This window comes from Canis lupus, chromosome 30, assembly GCF_048164855.1.
Source record: "Canis lupus baileyi chromosome 30, mCanLup2.hap1, whole genome shotgun sequence".
NCBI lineage: Eukaryota > Metazoa > Chordata > Mammalia > Carnivora > Canidae > Canis > Canis lupus.
The window spans coordinates 31,861,247-31,875,625 of record NC_132867.1 but is presented as its reverse complement, the minus strand read 5'-3'; the positions used below and the strand labels follow the sequence as shown (position 1 = coordinate 31,875,625).

At 46.5% G+C, this 14,379-nt stretch overlaps 1 long non-coding RNA gene across 2 annotated transcripts; it reads right to left on the bottom strand.

Annotated features, from left to right (window-relative positions):
• Positions 1–1,686: 1,686 nt before the first annotated feature.
• LOC140621576 (uncharacterized) lies at positions 1,687–11,190 on the bottom strand. 2 transcript variants are annotated; one of them, XR_012021326.1, is made up of 3 exons: positions 10,067–11,190; positions 9,550–9,663; positions 1,687–2,203 (listed from the first exon to the last, which is right to left on the bottom strand). It is a non-coding gene; the product is annotated as an uncharacterized lncRNA (long non-coding RNA). The 2 variants fall into 2 exon arrangements; XR_012021325.1 differs by having other exon boundaries at positions 1,687–2,200.
• Positions 11,191–14,379: the final 3,189 nt, after the last annotated feature.

Below are 14,379 nucleotides of genomic sequence, written 5' to 3'. Positions count from 1 at the left end.
GGGTGGGAAGGAGCCTGGAGATTGAGTTCAAACCTGATCAATGAGTGGATCCATCGTGCCTATGCAATGAAACCCCAGTGGAAAGCTCTGGACATTGAGATGGAGTGGTGCATGCTGGTTGGTGAATGTATCATTGTGCTAGGAGGGTGACCCACCTGATTCCATGGGGAGAGAGCACAGAATTCTTGCATCCGGAACCTCTCAGACCTTGGCCTGTATGTATATTCACTTGGCTGGTCCCAATTTGTATCTTTTATAACAAAACTGTAATTCTAGGGATAGCATTTTCCTGAGTTCAGTGAGGTACTCTAATGAGTTATCAAACCTGAAGGGGCCACAGGAATGCTTGAATCTGAAGCCAGTCAGTCGGTCAGAAGTGCAGGTAGCCTGGGAACCCCTGAGGCATGTCTGGTGTCCAAAGCAAGGGCAGTCCCGTGGAGGACCGAGCCTTTAGCCTGTGGTAACTGGGGGTGGTTGCATCAGAATTGTATTGTAAGACACCAGCTGGTGTCAGAAAAGTTACCACAAAAGCAAAGTTTCACACTCACAAATGAGACCCAAGTACCTCATAGGTTGGGTTTCAAGAAGCTGAGGCAAGTACAGCAGTTTTCCCAGTGCTTGGGATATAGAAGCTCCTTGGTAAGTGTCTAGTTTTATTGTTTTACTATTAATATAGTTTTTGGGCAAACTCTTGGTGACTCTTTCCTCAGGTAAATTTGAGTTCTTTTGTTGTACCATGTCCACTTCCTTTTCCCAGTGAGATATGGAGGGGGATGGGAGACAGGAAAGATTCTTGAAAGATTTATCTTCAGGGGTGCCTGGGTGGCTCAGTCAGTTAATTGTCTGCCTCTTGATTTTGGCTCAGGTCATGATCTCAGGGTGGTGAGATCGAGCCCTGAGTGGTGCTCCACGTGCAGCACAGAGTCTGCTTGGGATTCTCTCTCCCTCTGCTCCTCCCCCCATTTGTGCCAAACAAACAAACAAACAAATAAATAAATAACTTAAAAAAAGATTCAACATCCTAAGCCCTTGGGATTTAAAAGTTACTGTCTTCCCAGTGCTCACCTACTTACTGCGTGTCAGGCATGGGGAGGGGAGACCGACTGTAGACAATACACATGATATCCTAGGTAAGAAGGGGATAAGTGTTAATGGGGTAAAATGGTGCAGTGTCCAGGGGATGGGAGTGCTGGGTGGAGGTGACTATTTTAAATGGGAGAGGTTGAGAAAGCATGTCCTGAGTGAAGAGGGAGGGGGGTGAGGCAGTGAGTCATGAGGATGTCCTGGGATGCGTGCTCCAGGCAGGAAAGAGCCCTGGTGCTTTTGAGGAACATAGGAAGCTGGTGTTCAGGGAGCAGAGGCAGCTGGGGGATAGTTGTAGGTCCCAGATGAGGTTCAAAAGGGACTAGGGATGGGGTGTGGACAGGGGCAGATACTGTAAGGCTTCGGGGCATTGCGAAGACTTTGGCTTTGACTCTGAATGCTACAGGGGAAACCCTGGAGGGCTCAGAGCAGAACTTACTTGACCAGACAAGGTTTTTTTTTTTTTATAAATTCATTTTTTATTGGTGTTCAATTTGCCAACATATAGAATAACACCCAGTGCTCATCCTATCAAGTGCCCTCCTCAGTGCCTGTCACCCAGTCACCCCCACCCCCCGCCCACCTCCCCTTCCATCACCCCTAATTCGTTTCCCAGAGTTAGGAGTCTCTCATGTCCAGACAAGGTTTTTAAGGAAGACCAGACTGTGCCTGGGAGACCAGGTGACATGACTCTAAGAGTCTGGACACCTGGTGGCACCAGCAGAGCTTGTGGCAGTGGGGGTATAAGAAGTGATCATATTCTGGATACACTTTGAAGTTGAGGATTTGGTGGCAGTTGATACAAGGTAAGAGAGAGGAGTCAAAGGTGTCTCCAGGTTTGGGCCTGAGACACAGCTGCCCCCCACTGAGAAGGGAAAGACCACAGCGACCTTTTAGGGACCATCTGCTAGTCCTGTGAAGTCTCTGTCCGCTCTGTCGTCCCCAAGTGAGCTTATCACTTTTTATTTCTGCCAGAATTGCCCCATCTCTTCTGGCCTTTGGTAGAACTTCCCATGAAGAGCTCTGGCTTTCATCTTACAGACAAATCCTCTGCTTTTGGAAGGACATGTTCTATTTCTCTGCAGAGAGCTCCCTCAGAGGTCATTCGTTTGGGTGCCTGCTTAAGAAAGAGAGAAACTAGATTTAGAAAAGGGTGGGAGATGGTGAATATCCTCGAATGCACAGCTAGATCTAGATTTTTCTGAAAAGAATGCTGGGAAAACCATTGTTTATTTATACTGACAACCTTTCAATACAACAGGGCACGTTAAATTTGGGGACATGGGGGGGGGTGTTCAATGGTTTTATGACCTTGGTTACATTATGTGGCCTTCCCATGCTTCTGTTTCCACAGCTATAAAATGGGGGTAATACCAGTCACTCTCTGAGGGAGTGATTATGAGGATTTTGTGAATAATTTGTCATTTTTCTCAGTCAATGGTCCTTATAACAGGCAAAATAATATTATTTTATGTGACTCTTTCTGCCTTTCCCTGGAAAGTGGCTGCTCCCTTTCATGTGTAAGTGTATGTATATACACACACAGGTACACATGTATTTACACATGCATATACACCTATACATACTTTTAACATATACATTAAATATCTATGTAGACACTACTTTTAATTTTCCATTCTTCAGAGTTGAGTTCTCTCCTTTTACATTGATTCTATTTCAGTGATAAATATGTGCTGTTTTTTCTTTTTTTAATTGAAATACATTTGACATATAACATGGCATAAGTTTAAGGTATACAACACGTTGATTTGATACATTTATTTATTCATTTTAAAATTTATTTTATTTTTGAGAGAGCGCAGTGGTAGAGGGGGAGAGAATCTCAAGCAGATTCTGAGCTGAGCTGGGAGCCTAATGCAGAGCTGGATCCCAGAACCCGTGAGATCACGACCTGAGCTGAAACCAAGAGTCAGTTGTTTCAACCAACTGAGCCACCTAGGGGCCCCAGATCTGATATATTTATATATGGCAATATGATTGCCATCATAGTGTTAGCTAACACCTTTATCGGACCACATATTTATCATTTTTTTTTTGGTGGGAATAATGCAGTCCAGTCTCTTAGCAAGTTTGATGTTTAGAATACAATATTATTATCCACCATCACTCTGCTGTGGGTTATATTTCCAGCACGTATTTATCTGCAAGTTGCAAGTTCGTACCCTTAACCGACAACTCTCCTATTTCCCCACCCCCTGTCACTGGGAACTATTTTTCTCTTAATTCTATCCCTCCTAACTCCAAAAATATTGTATTCGTTGCACTGGATTTCCAAGGTCATTTTGGAATGCATTTAGAAATACAGTCTCAGCATTTGTGAAATGGTTTTGCTTGCTCAAATCCCAGGCTAAAGACGGGTTGTGTGACATTGCTATATGCTCCCTTTTGGAAATCTGATGACCCCTTTAACAGGACAACCCGAGTCTTTGAGAGAGCATTTGGGAGCCCACTAAAATGCCCAGGCACACTGACTTATTTTACTATTTCAGATCATTGGCACTTATTTGGATACTATTTGCATAGTAAATATTTAGAGACTGAATTGTCTTTTGAGATTACAATCAAGGTTAGAATTTCCAGACACTTTAAAGTTGTTTTTATAATAACGGAATTTCCAAATCGCACAGAAAAGACGTAGGCTGAAAACCATAACAGGTGGTCAAAGCTGAAAGCATCCTACAGACCCAACATGGAAGATGTTCCTTAACACTAACTCAGCATCCCTGAAAGCAAGAGCATCTGCATTTACTCTTCCTGCATGACTTCTTGAAGAAATGGAACTTTGCTGGAAATTGGTTGTGTCTCCTGTTATCCTTGTTTCTGAGAACAATTTTCCAAGAGGGCTTAATTATTTCCCACAGTGTGCAGCCACAGATGGAAGCCCTGTCTTTAGGATTGTTGTTTTTTCTCTTTCTCTTTTTAATCAGTAGAAGAAATCGTTGAAATAGTAATGGAACTTAAAATTACTCACTTTTGATGGCTTGAAGTTTATATTTCCAGAATATCAGGGAAGCAGCAAAGAACATTTTTGAACATGGGTGCTATGCATAGGATGATTCCTCGGCTGGGAGATGTGGGTGAGCGGGTGCCTGGGCATTTTAGTGGGCTCCCAAATGCTCTCTCAAAGACTCAGGTTGTCCTGTTAAAGAGGTCATCAGCAGGTTTCCAAAAGGAAGCATATAGCAGTATCACACAAGCCATCTTTAGCTTGGGATTTGAGCATCTGTGGCCTCAAAGGGTATGACACCAACCTCGTGAATTGTGTGCTTAAATTTTTTTCTAAAATTTCTATTTCCTTCCAATTAAATTTTTCCTGGGGCCAGGTAAAATATATTTAAGTATACACAAAATAGTGGAAAATTTCAAATATATTTTTGAAATTTAGCTTCAAAAGTAGAACAGTTTTATGCATTCCTATGTTCCCATTGGCCAGCTCCAATACAAAGTCTTTTATCCATAAATACTTTGTATGGAAAAGACACACACAACACACACACAACACACACGCACGAGATAGGACAAAGGCAATGTATTTTGGATCCTGGCTTGTAGACTGATGCTAATTCCGGCATTATTTTGTCACTCACTGTTGACTTGCTTCTTGGGAGATGCTTGCGCCATTCCGTTAAAGTGGATACATTACCTATTGTTTGTAAAATCTAGGGCTATGAGATTTATTTAATCAACAAAAATTTACTAATTCCTACAATGAGCTACAAATGTGCTATGTATGCCCTGAGGACTCAGAGGCAGAACACTCCAAGCTGGAAGAGAATCATGCAAATCAGCCTTGATATGCTCCCTGGCAGAGGTGTGTATGTTGCTTTGTGTCTGGGAGTATCTTGCTCACAATTTAAAAATGCACCTTGAGGGCACCTGAGTGGCTCAGTGGCTGAGCATCTACCTTTGGTCATGATCCGGGGTCCTGGGATCGAGTCCCACATCGGGCTCCTCGCAGGGAGCTTGCTCCTCCCTCTGCCTGTGTCTCTGCCTGTCTCTCTGTGTCTCTCATGAATAAATAAAATCTTAAAAAAAATGCACCTTGATCCTGGTCAAATTTCAAGTGTTGATTATAACCTAACTGACATACATACTATACAGCCCATTTCCCATGTCTACAGGGTAATCACACACACACACACACACACACACACACACACACACACACACACACACGAGACCAAAGATGTCTGTCTTGACGCATGCAACTCCAATGAAAAGGCTTGAACTATTTCCCTTTAGGTTCCTCCCCAAATAGCATACATGTTGTCTCTGGTTTGGTTGTAGAAACCCTGAAAATGAATTCTGTTCTTGGAAGTGAGGGAAGAGCCAGAGAGGGAACACAGGGAGGAAGGCTGAGAGGATGAGAGGAGGCAGGGTAGATACCAGTGGGGCCTCCCTGAGTAGTGGGGTGTGGAGGGTGGTGCCAGCAGCCCCCTTCGGCAGAGCTCCCTGGCTCTGGCCCCTCTATCCCTCCCCTCTATTCCTTCCCCTCTGTTCCTCCCCCAGGGTCCCTGGCACCTGTGGAATAAGACCACATGCTGGTTAGAAGCTCCTGCTCCTGGAGCACCTGGGTGGCTCAGTGGTTGAGCCTTCAGCTCAGGTGATGGTCCTGGGGTCCTGGGATCGAGTCCTGCATTGGGTTCCCCACAGGGAGCCCACTTCTCCCTCTGCCTGTGTCTTTGCCTCTCTCTCTGTGTCTCTTATGAATAAATAAAGAAAATCTTTAAAAAAAAAAAAAAAAGAGCTGCTGTTCCCTGGGCTGGGGAATGGAGAGATGACCTATTCCTGGGGCTTCTCCTTTCCCTCCTCCTCCTCCTTTTCTCTGGGCTGGGGTCTCAGGGCTTGGTGGGCTCCTGCCTGTGTGCAGCTGCATGTGCTCAGCCCCCAGGGGCCTCGGGCAATATGCTTGGGCCCAGGGCCCTGTGCTGCTGAGCCCGTTAATTAGCGCTGGTACCCACAAAGCCCCATCTGTTCCCAGCACATTGTGCTACCCCGCTCCTCCACCTCCCCGACTCCCAGACCAGGCGGGATTCCTGTCATCCCAACCCATGGGCCCTGGAGATGTTCCCTCCCCAGGTGCCTTATGGTGGGGCCACAATCAGCTGTCACAAGGCTAGGTAAATCCTGCTCTCTAGCCTGCCTGTGGGACAGGTAGGACAGGTAGGGTGGCTGGGGAGGGACAAAGGGAGACTCATCTCTCCCTGGTGATTGCTGGACCCTCTCTAGGCTGCCTGCAGATCCTGTGTCTACTTCCCTCCTTTCAGGAGCAGATGGAGCCCCCAAAGGGACAGTTTTATGGCAATCCCATTGTCTTAGTTAGGTTTCCTCAAGGCAGAGCCTGAGTCAAGGGCTTGGGTGTAGGTGGTTTATTTGGGGTGGAGGGAGGGAGTCCAGGAAGCAGGGGTGAAGAGAAAGGGGTTGAGAGAAACAGAAGGGAGAGGTCAGCTACTGAGATTGTTGCGGTTGGCAGCAGGTATCCTGCATGCGAGGAGGTGGTCTTTAAGAAAGTCATTTCCCAGGTGGGTTCAAAATGTGTGAAGTCTCTCTGGGCCCACCCATCATCATCCAGAGGGACAGGTGAGGACAGGTGAGGGCCGGGGGGACAGCAGGGAAACCCTAAGTTGCATCATGACGGATTCTGATACAGACAGTGGGTCTAGATTCTCTTCCCTAAAGTGACCTAAACTCGTCTAATTTAGCAAATATTGGTTGAACAGCTCCCAACCCTATTTAACGGAATCTTAGGGGATCTGTAAGGCATGCTGTTATTTTAAGAAGCACTAAGATAAAAGCTGCCAATTAAACCATGTTACCCTATCAAATGTAAGATGCTTGCCTAGTTCGGAGATGAGAGAGTTATGTAAAGAAAGCACTGTGGGATTGGCACAGTGTCCACTACACCTTCGTAGGAGGGGGGATCGTGAAACAGAAACTGCCTTTGCGGGGATCCCTGGGTGGCTCAGTGGTTTGGTGCCACGCCTTTGGCCCAGGGCGCAATCCTGGAGTCCTGGGATCGAGTCCTGCGTCGGGCTCCTGCATGGAACCTGCTTCTCCCTCTGCCTGTGTCTCTACCTCTCTCTCTCTATGTCTATCATGAGTGAATAAATAAAATCTTAAAAAAAAAAAAAAAAAGAAACTGCCTTTGCTCCAGGGGTGGGGGAAAGACACCCCGTACCATCCAGGAGGATAGCAATAATAGTGATCGAATAGGAGGAGGGGAACAAATCAAGTGCCTCAGAGGGAGAGTAATTCTGGTGGGGAGGAGTCAGGGAGGCCTTCCTGGAAGAGGTGGTAGTGTGAGCAGGGCTCACTTTGCCCCAGAGGGCCCCCAGGGGATCTAGTGGCAACCTGCCCAATGACACCTCCTAGAGCTGAGTCCTCCTCTCTTCTCCCCAGCACCGCCCCCACCCATAGCTGTTCCTGGGATCACTTCCTAAACTGTGCGCACAGGAAGTGCTTGTCACAGGCCCTGATTCTGGTGGGGATTCAAGTCGGACCTCAAATGAGCCTCAAACCCCTCCTCTCCATCCACCACACTCCCTCAGTCCCGGCCTCGCCGTGGCTCCTGGGACTGTGCTACAGTGACCCCACTCCCATTCTATTTCAGTCCAGCCTCCACATTTTAGCCAGAATGATCTATGTTGAGTGAGGATCTGTCTTTGTTGCTCCTCTGCTTTAAGTCCTTGAGAAACATCCCGATGTCCGGGGACGAAATTCTAGGCTTGGTCGCCCGGCCTTGCCACTCCGGCCCTGCGTCTTCTCTTCCTTCTCTTTGCCAGTCTGCTAATTCCAAGCTGCTTTTAGTTGTCCTGCAGGTGCCACGCTGTGTCACACCTCGGTGCTTTTGCTCCTGTGCTTGCCTGGATCTGCCTTCTCTAGCTTGGCTGCTCTGACCACGTTCTTTGGGACTCGGCTGTCACTTGCGGCCAGGCTGCACAGGGCCCTCTGCTCGTCCCCTCCGCAGGGCAGGGCTGTTTCTCTGAGTTCCTTCACAGGAGGAGCCACCTCTATTTGCCTTTAAATCGTTCCTGCTAACACTGTGTCTGGCATACAGCAGGTGCCCACAAAATTACCTTTTTTGGACTAAATTCTAAATGGAATCACCGCTGAGGGGCGCACCTGGGTGACTCAGTCAGGTAAGCCTCTGCCTTCGGCTCAGGTCATGATCTCGGGGTCCTGGGATCCAGCCCTGAGTAGGGCTTCTTGCTCTGTGAGGAGCCTGCTTCTCCTTCTCCCCGCACTGATCCCCTGCTTGTGCTCTCTCTCTCTCTCCCTCATAAATAAATAAATAAATAAATAAATAAATAAATAAATAAAATCTTTAAAAATAACATCACTGTTGATACAAACTTCACATCGTCGGTACTTCCCCTAGTCATTGGTCCCATGGGCCATCAGGCTGCTGGATGGAAAATGGTGGGAGGAAATGCTGGAAGGGAAGGTGTCCTCAGCTGCCAGGGCAGGGAGGAGATTGCACCTCCCCTATGCATTGCTTTGCAAGAACACTGCCTTCATCACCCAGGGTGCTTGTCTCCCAGGCTCCTCTCTTCCTTTTCAAAAAGACACACCCCCCTCCCCAGTACCAAAATGGGGGATTAGTTTTGCCATCACAAAGTACCACCAACTGAGCGACTTCAAATGACAAAAATTTATGATCTCCCCTTCTAGGAGGCTAAAGGTCTGAAATCAAGGTGTTGGCAGGGCCATGCTCCCTCCAGAGGGTTTAGGGGAGGATTTTTCCTTGCCTCTTCTGGCTTCTGATGGTGGCCAGCAATCCTTCGGGTCCCTTGGCTTGTAGTTTTATCTTTCTAATCTCTACTTTTATCGTCATGTGGCCTTCTTCCTTTTCTGTGTCTATGTGTCTTCAACTTGCCTTTTCTTTATAAGGGCACCCACCTTTTGATTTAGGATCCACCCTACTCCAGTAGGACCTCATTTTAACTCGATTATATCTACAATGATCCTATTGCCAAATAAGATCACATAGAAGCCAGGGTTAGGACTTTAACAACATGTCTTGTTGGAGGGACACCACTCAACCCACAACTACGATTCTCTGAGCATCTTTTAAAACTCAGGGATTGAGATCCCGGGGTGGCTCAGTGGTTTAGCACCTGCCTTTGGCCCAGGGTATGATCCTGGAGTCCCAGGACGGAGTCACAAATCGGGCTCCCTGCATGGAGCCTGCTCCTTCCTTGGTCTGTGTCTCTGTCTCTCTCTCTCTCTCTTTCTCTCTCTCTGTCTCTCATGAATAAATAAATAAAACATCTTTAAAACTCAGGGATTGTTTTAGGTGTATTGCCCATGGACTCATGTTTGAGAGCCCCCACAACCCTTGTGTGAGGCCATATTACCACCCCAATTCCTGTGCAAGGAGACTGATGCTCAGAGAGGCCACCCAGCTAGTTAAAAAATAAGACCACCCTGTGATGTGTGTCATACATCGGCAGCTCCATGAGCACCGTGAACGTGATGGTTTGCAGGGGGATACAGAGAAAAGAGTCCAGGGCTTTATCTTCAGCAAGCTTAAATTTGATGGAGTCAGGATCCAAAAATCTGAAGAAAAAGAGACAATCTGTATGAGGAAAGTAGATTGGCAATTACGAATCACGTATCTTAGAATCAGATGTTGAATGAAGCTACTTTTATTTTCTGAAGCTCCTAACATATTAGGGAGGGGAAAGGATGTCAACGCGGGGTTACATAAAGCTTGGGACATTTTAAACGTTTACATTGAACAATTGGTCATTTGTCATGTCAAAAACACAATGTGAGAGTGTTCAGCCTCAATTGGAGGTGACATCAAAAGCTTGAGGAGTGAGGCCTTCTGGGAACGTGAGTTTCCTTCTGGTTTGGGGCAGCACATGGGGCCACAGAGAGGAGAACGTGTAGGTCATGCAATGAGCTAGGGTAAGCATCGCTAGGCATCATTCTGCTGGAAGAACAGAAAATCTCTCACCGCACAATGACCAGCAGGGACAGGCTAGACATGTGAAGGTCAGGAAGGGGAGGGGTCCATATAGAGCAGGCCAGCAGAGCAGTTGGTGACCCGATTTCCCTAGCTTTCAGCCAAAGATGTCCCAGATGTCCTGGGAGAGCCGTTGGATGCTCTCAGTTCTGGGTTTTCATGCCTCTGCCCACTTAGCACCAGGCAGTGGTCTTTATCCAACAAAAATTTTCCAGAGAAAACATTGTCCTGGGGGACCTAAAGCTTATGCATTCAGAATTAATCCAGGAAAAGATCCCTGTTGTGAGCGGGAAGAGCCGCCAGGCATCTGAAGATTGGATTCAAGCAAAAGTGGTACATTCGATTCTGCTTCCTGATCTTCCTGGGATGGATTTGTCCACCTGCAATCAGTCATACCTGGTTCCCATCTAAACCCACTGGACCAGAATGTGGGTGGAGGCAGGGAGCGGCCAGGGTATTGTGGGTGATTGTTATATATACCGGTTCATGTGTATAATCCATCACCCTAAGTTTGGGGTATAGGGAGGCTGGGGAAGATGGTGTAAGTTGCCCATTCTTGAGTAGCAGGGGAGCCAGTTCAAGTGGCCAGGAAGGAGGAGGCCCATATGCTAGAATGGGTGGAGGGTGTGCCATTGTGCGAGTGGCTATTTGGGGAAGACAGCCCGGCACCATCCCTTGAGCCTCCATTACTAAACATCTGGCCCTGATGCCAACCTGTTGTCTTGCCATTTAGGGTTACCATTGCTGAGCAGCCAATCACCCCAAAACCGAGTGGTTTCAACAACAGTCATTTTATTTTCTCTCACAGTTTCTGTGGGTCATGAATTCAAGAAAAGTTCAGCTGGGTGGTTTTGTCTTGGGGTCACTCACGTATTCGTCATCGGGTGGTGGTGAGAGCTGGAAACTCAGGCATCTGGAACGGTTGGGAGCAGTGTTTCCACCCCTTTCTGTCTCTGAGTGTTTTCACATGCTCCTCCGGGAGCTCTTTCTGTGTGAGACTGTTTGGGCTTCCTTACAAAACGGCCACCTCATGGGTCTTTCCACAGCATGGTGGCTCAGGGCCTGTGCGAGGGTTCCGGGGGACAGAGTGGAGGAGGCATACCTTTTATGACTCAGCCTTCTGTCACATTCCATTGCTTACAAGTGAGTTACAAGCCAGTTTGGATTCAAGGAGAGTGAGCACAGACTCCTGCCCCATGATGCAAGAACTATCAACGTCCCAGGCCATAGAGGAATAACAGCAGGTCGTGTGGGTTGGGAGGCACTCTTGCAGCCATCTTGGAAATTTTACGTATATAAAATATGCCACACCGTGAATCAAAATATTGGTTTAAAAATAGAAAGTTCATCCATCAATCAGTCTGTCAGTGAAGCTGCCTAAGGAGTCAGAGCCTTTTATTGTGAAAATGAGGAGGTGGAAAATCTCTCTTCTGGAAATATGTCAAGTGATCTTTGAGGCCTAAGCCATTAAATAGTGTTTCCTCAGATAGCACTTTAAAAATTTGCTCGTTTGAGTGTGGATGGGGGCCTAAGAAACACTTCCTCCCATTTAATTGTTGAGGAGACTGAGGTTCAGGGAAGAGACTCAAGGTCCAACGTAACAGCAGTGAGCCTAAGCAGGATCAAGAATTTCTGGTTTCCGTGCGAAGGTTCCATGTGAACACTAACACGACTGAACACTACACTTAAAAATGGCGAAGGTGGCAAATTTAATGTTATTTTTTTTTTTACCACAATAAAGAAAAGAACTTCTCGTTCCCATTACTGAAACCTCCATCAGGATCAGGTGACTTCACAGGTGTGGGGAAGCCGTTTGCAATTTTTCAGGAGCCATTTTGCTGTTGACACTTCAAAGCTCAAATGAGCCTGAGAGCAGTCTGCTCCCTCACTCAGACCTCCTCAGTGGCTCCCAGGGCCCACAGATCAGGTCCAGATATTTCTGCAGGATGTCCCTGGCCCTCCGTCATCTGAAGTACTCCCATCAGTGTCTGCCTGTGAAGGGGGAGACCCCAGCAGGAGGACTGGGTACCCAGCCAACCTCCCACACCTTCCATAAAACCAGGGGCAGGGGACAAAATGGTCAGGTTTCCCCTAGGTATCGATTCTCCAAAATAATGCATGCTAGTGGGGGCTGCGAGGCATTGCATAAAAATGACAGTTTCTGGAAAATCTACTGCCTCATTGTTCCCCCCTGCCCGCTGCCCCCCTGGCCCCCTCCCCCTGGGCACCCACCCACTCTTCCTCAAAGAGCTCTTGCAGGGGTTAACAAAGGAGAGAGACCCACTTTGAAATTTCTTTTGTTCCGTGTGAGGCATGAAGCTGAAAGAAAATCAGCTTCACCGTCTGGACTGACAGAGGAGTGAGGGGGTGGGGGCAACGGGCTACAGAGGAGGCTGGAGAAGTCTTGGGGAAGTTTCCATATGCCAAGGAGCTGGCGAAAGAACCTGAAGCCAACAGCGCTCTTTTGAACAGTGCTTGTTCTGCACTGATCCAATATGTCTCTAGTGGCCCATAAAAATTTTACTACATTTTGTCCACCCGTGGATACTGTGACCTAATGTGACCCAATCAGAAATCTGTTTTGGCAATGTTTTCAGAGGGGATTGGAGCTGGCCGGGCTGCGGCCGAATTGACAGTGTTTGCTTTTATCAGGAATGATGGCTTCTGGTGCGAGCGGAAGGCAGGTGGTATGGGGAGCCGTGAACTTTGTCACAGAGCAGTGACTTCTGTGAAATTCACGGCAGTTCCTTCCAATTCTGTCTGAATGAGCTGGAGCGACCACAAACGTGTCCTGTGGGCTTCAAGAAATGAGGCGAGTGGAGTCTTCTTTCAGTCTTGAACTCGTGCGACAGAAAGCTTAAATGTGTGGAACATGGACTGTTTTAATTGTGTGAAAGTATTTCACCCTATTCCTTTATGCTAATAACTCAGATTAAATACATGCAAATACATGAAAAAAAAATATGAGCCCTATTTTTCCAGGCTATGACAGTTCATCTATTTGGGAAATGTGTCTTCTAAATTGTCACTGAAACTCCATGGTTGGCTAAGATGTCCCCAAGGAATAGAGGGGCCATGAGTAAATGCCTGGCCTCCAAAATGATGACTGGTTACACTTTGCAGTCCCTAAATACTTTGAGAATTTTCTCTGTGTTTCTCATAAATGTGAGATAGTAGTATCAACACGTTCCTCTGGATTATTATCCATTTGATTCAACACTGGGGTACCTTTGAGCCAGCATAGGATGGTCTGTTTTTATGACTGGTTCTGGTATTATCTTGGCCAGCCACTTTAAACTTTATGCTTCTTAGATGTTGTCAATTTCTTGTTAACCTGTCAGGCGAGGTTGCCCCACACCAGAAATCACAGCCATGTTAACAATACCGTTTCTGGCAAGAGTACCATAATCTTGAGGAATTCCACCTAATTTTAGGTGAGTTGATGTGACCTGGACAGAAATGGAGGCGAATAAAAAATTAGCGGTTTTGATGAAAATAGATGAGGTGCAAACCCTCAAAGTGGTAGAAGAGCTTTGTAAACATAAGAATATTTGAAACAAAAAGGAAATCCCTACTGTCACCACCACTGCCACTGTGACCATCACTATCATTGGAACCCTGAGTCATGAACATCTGGAAATACTGATCCTGCAATGAGCCAGGACACTAAAGCAGCTCTGGCCAGCTTAGTAGTGGCTTTGGTTTTTCCTGATTTTATCATGTTTGCAGAGCTATGGCCTTGGCAAACATGGCTCTTCTAAGGCTGCCTTCTGCCTTCATAAAGTTTGTTTCAAAGCTACAGCAAAAAATAAGACAGGTGGCTACATAAAAATTCACCAGAAATCAAAAGCACAATAATCACCAGAAAATTTGAATGCAAAAATTTAATTTGGGCAGGCTTAATGGCATTTGGGCATGGAACCAAAACAGATTTGACTTTCCCTTAGAGCTGTGGTTCCTACCATCATGGGACTGTGACCCTCACTTATTGGCTATTCAGTTTGGTGTCCCGAATTTTAAAAAAGGGCCATTATAATTATATATTATACACTATACACACACACACACATATATAATGTGTATGTGTGTGTTGATGCATGTGTATATTTCACTTTAATCAACATGGATGTAATTTTCTTTTGAAATGTCTTATTCATTTTATTATGCTGCTTAAGGAATTTCGGGGATGCTTGGGTTTTATAAAGATAAGGCTGAGAATGGCCATTCCAGATAGATCAGCCTAACGATTCCAGCACCTGTCAAATTACTTTCCCCAATCCCAGAGTTTGGGAAACTTGGCTCCG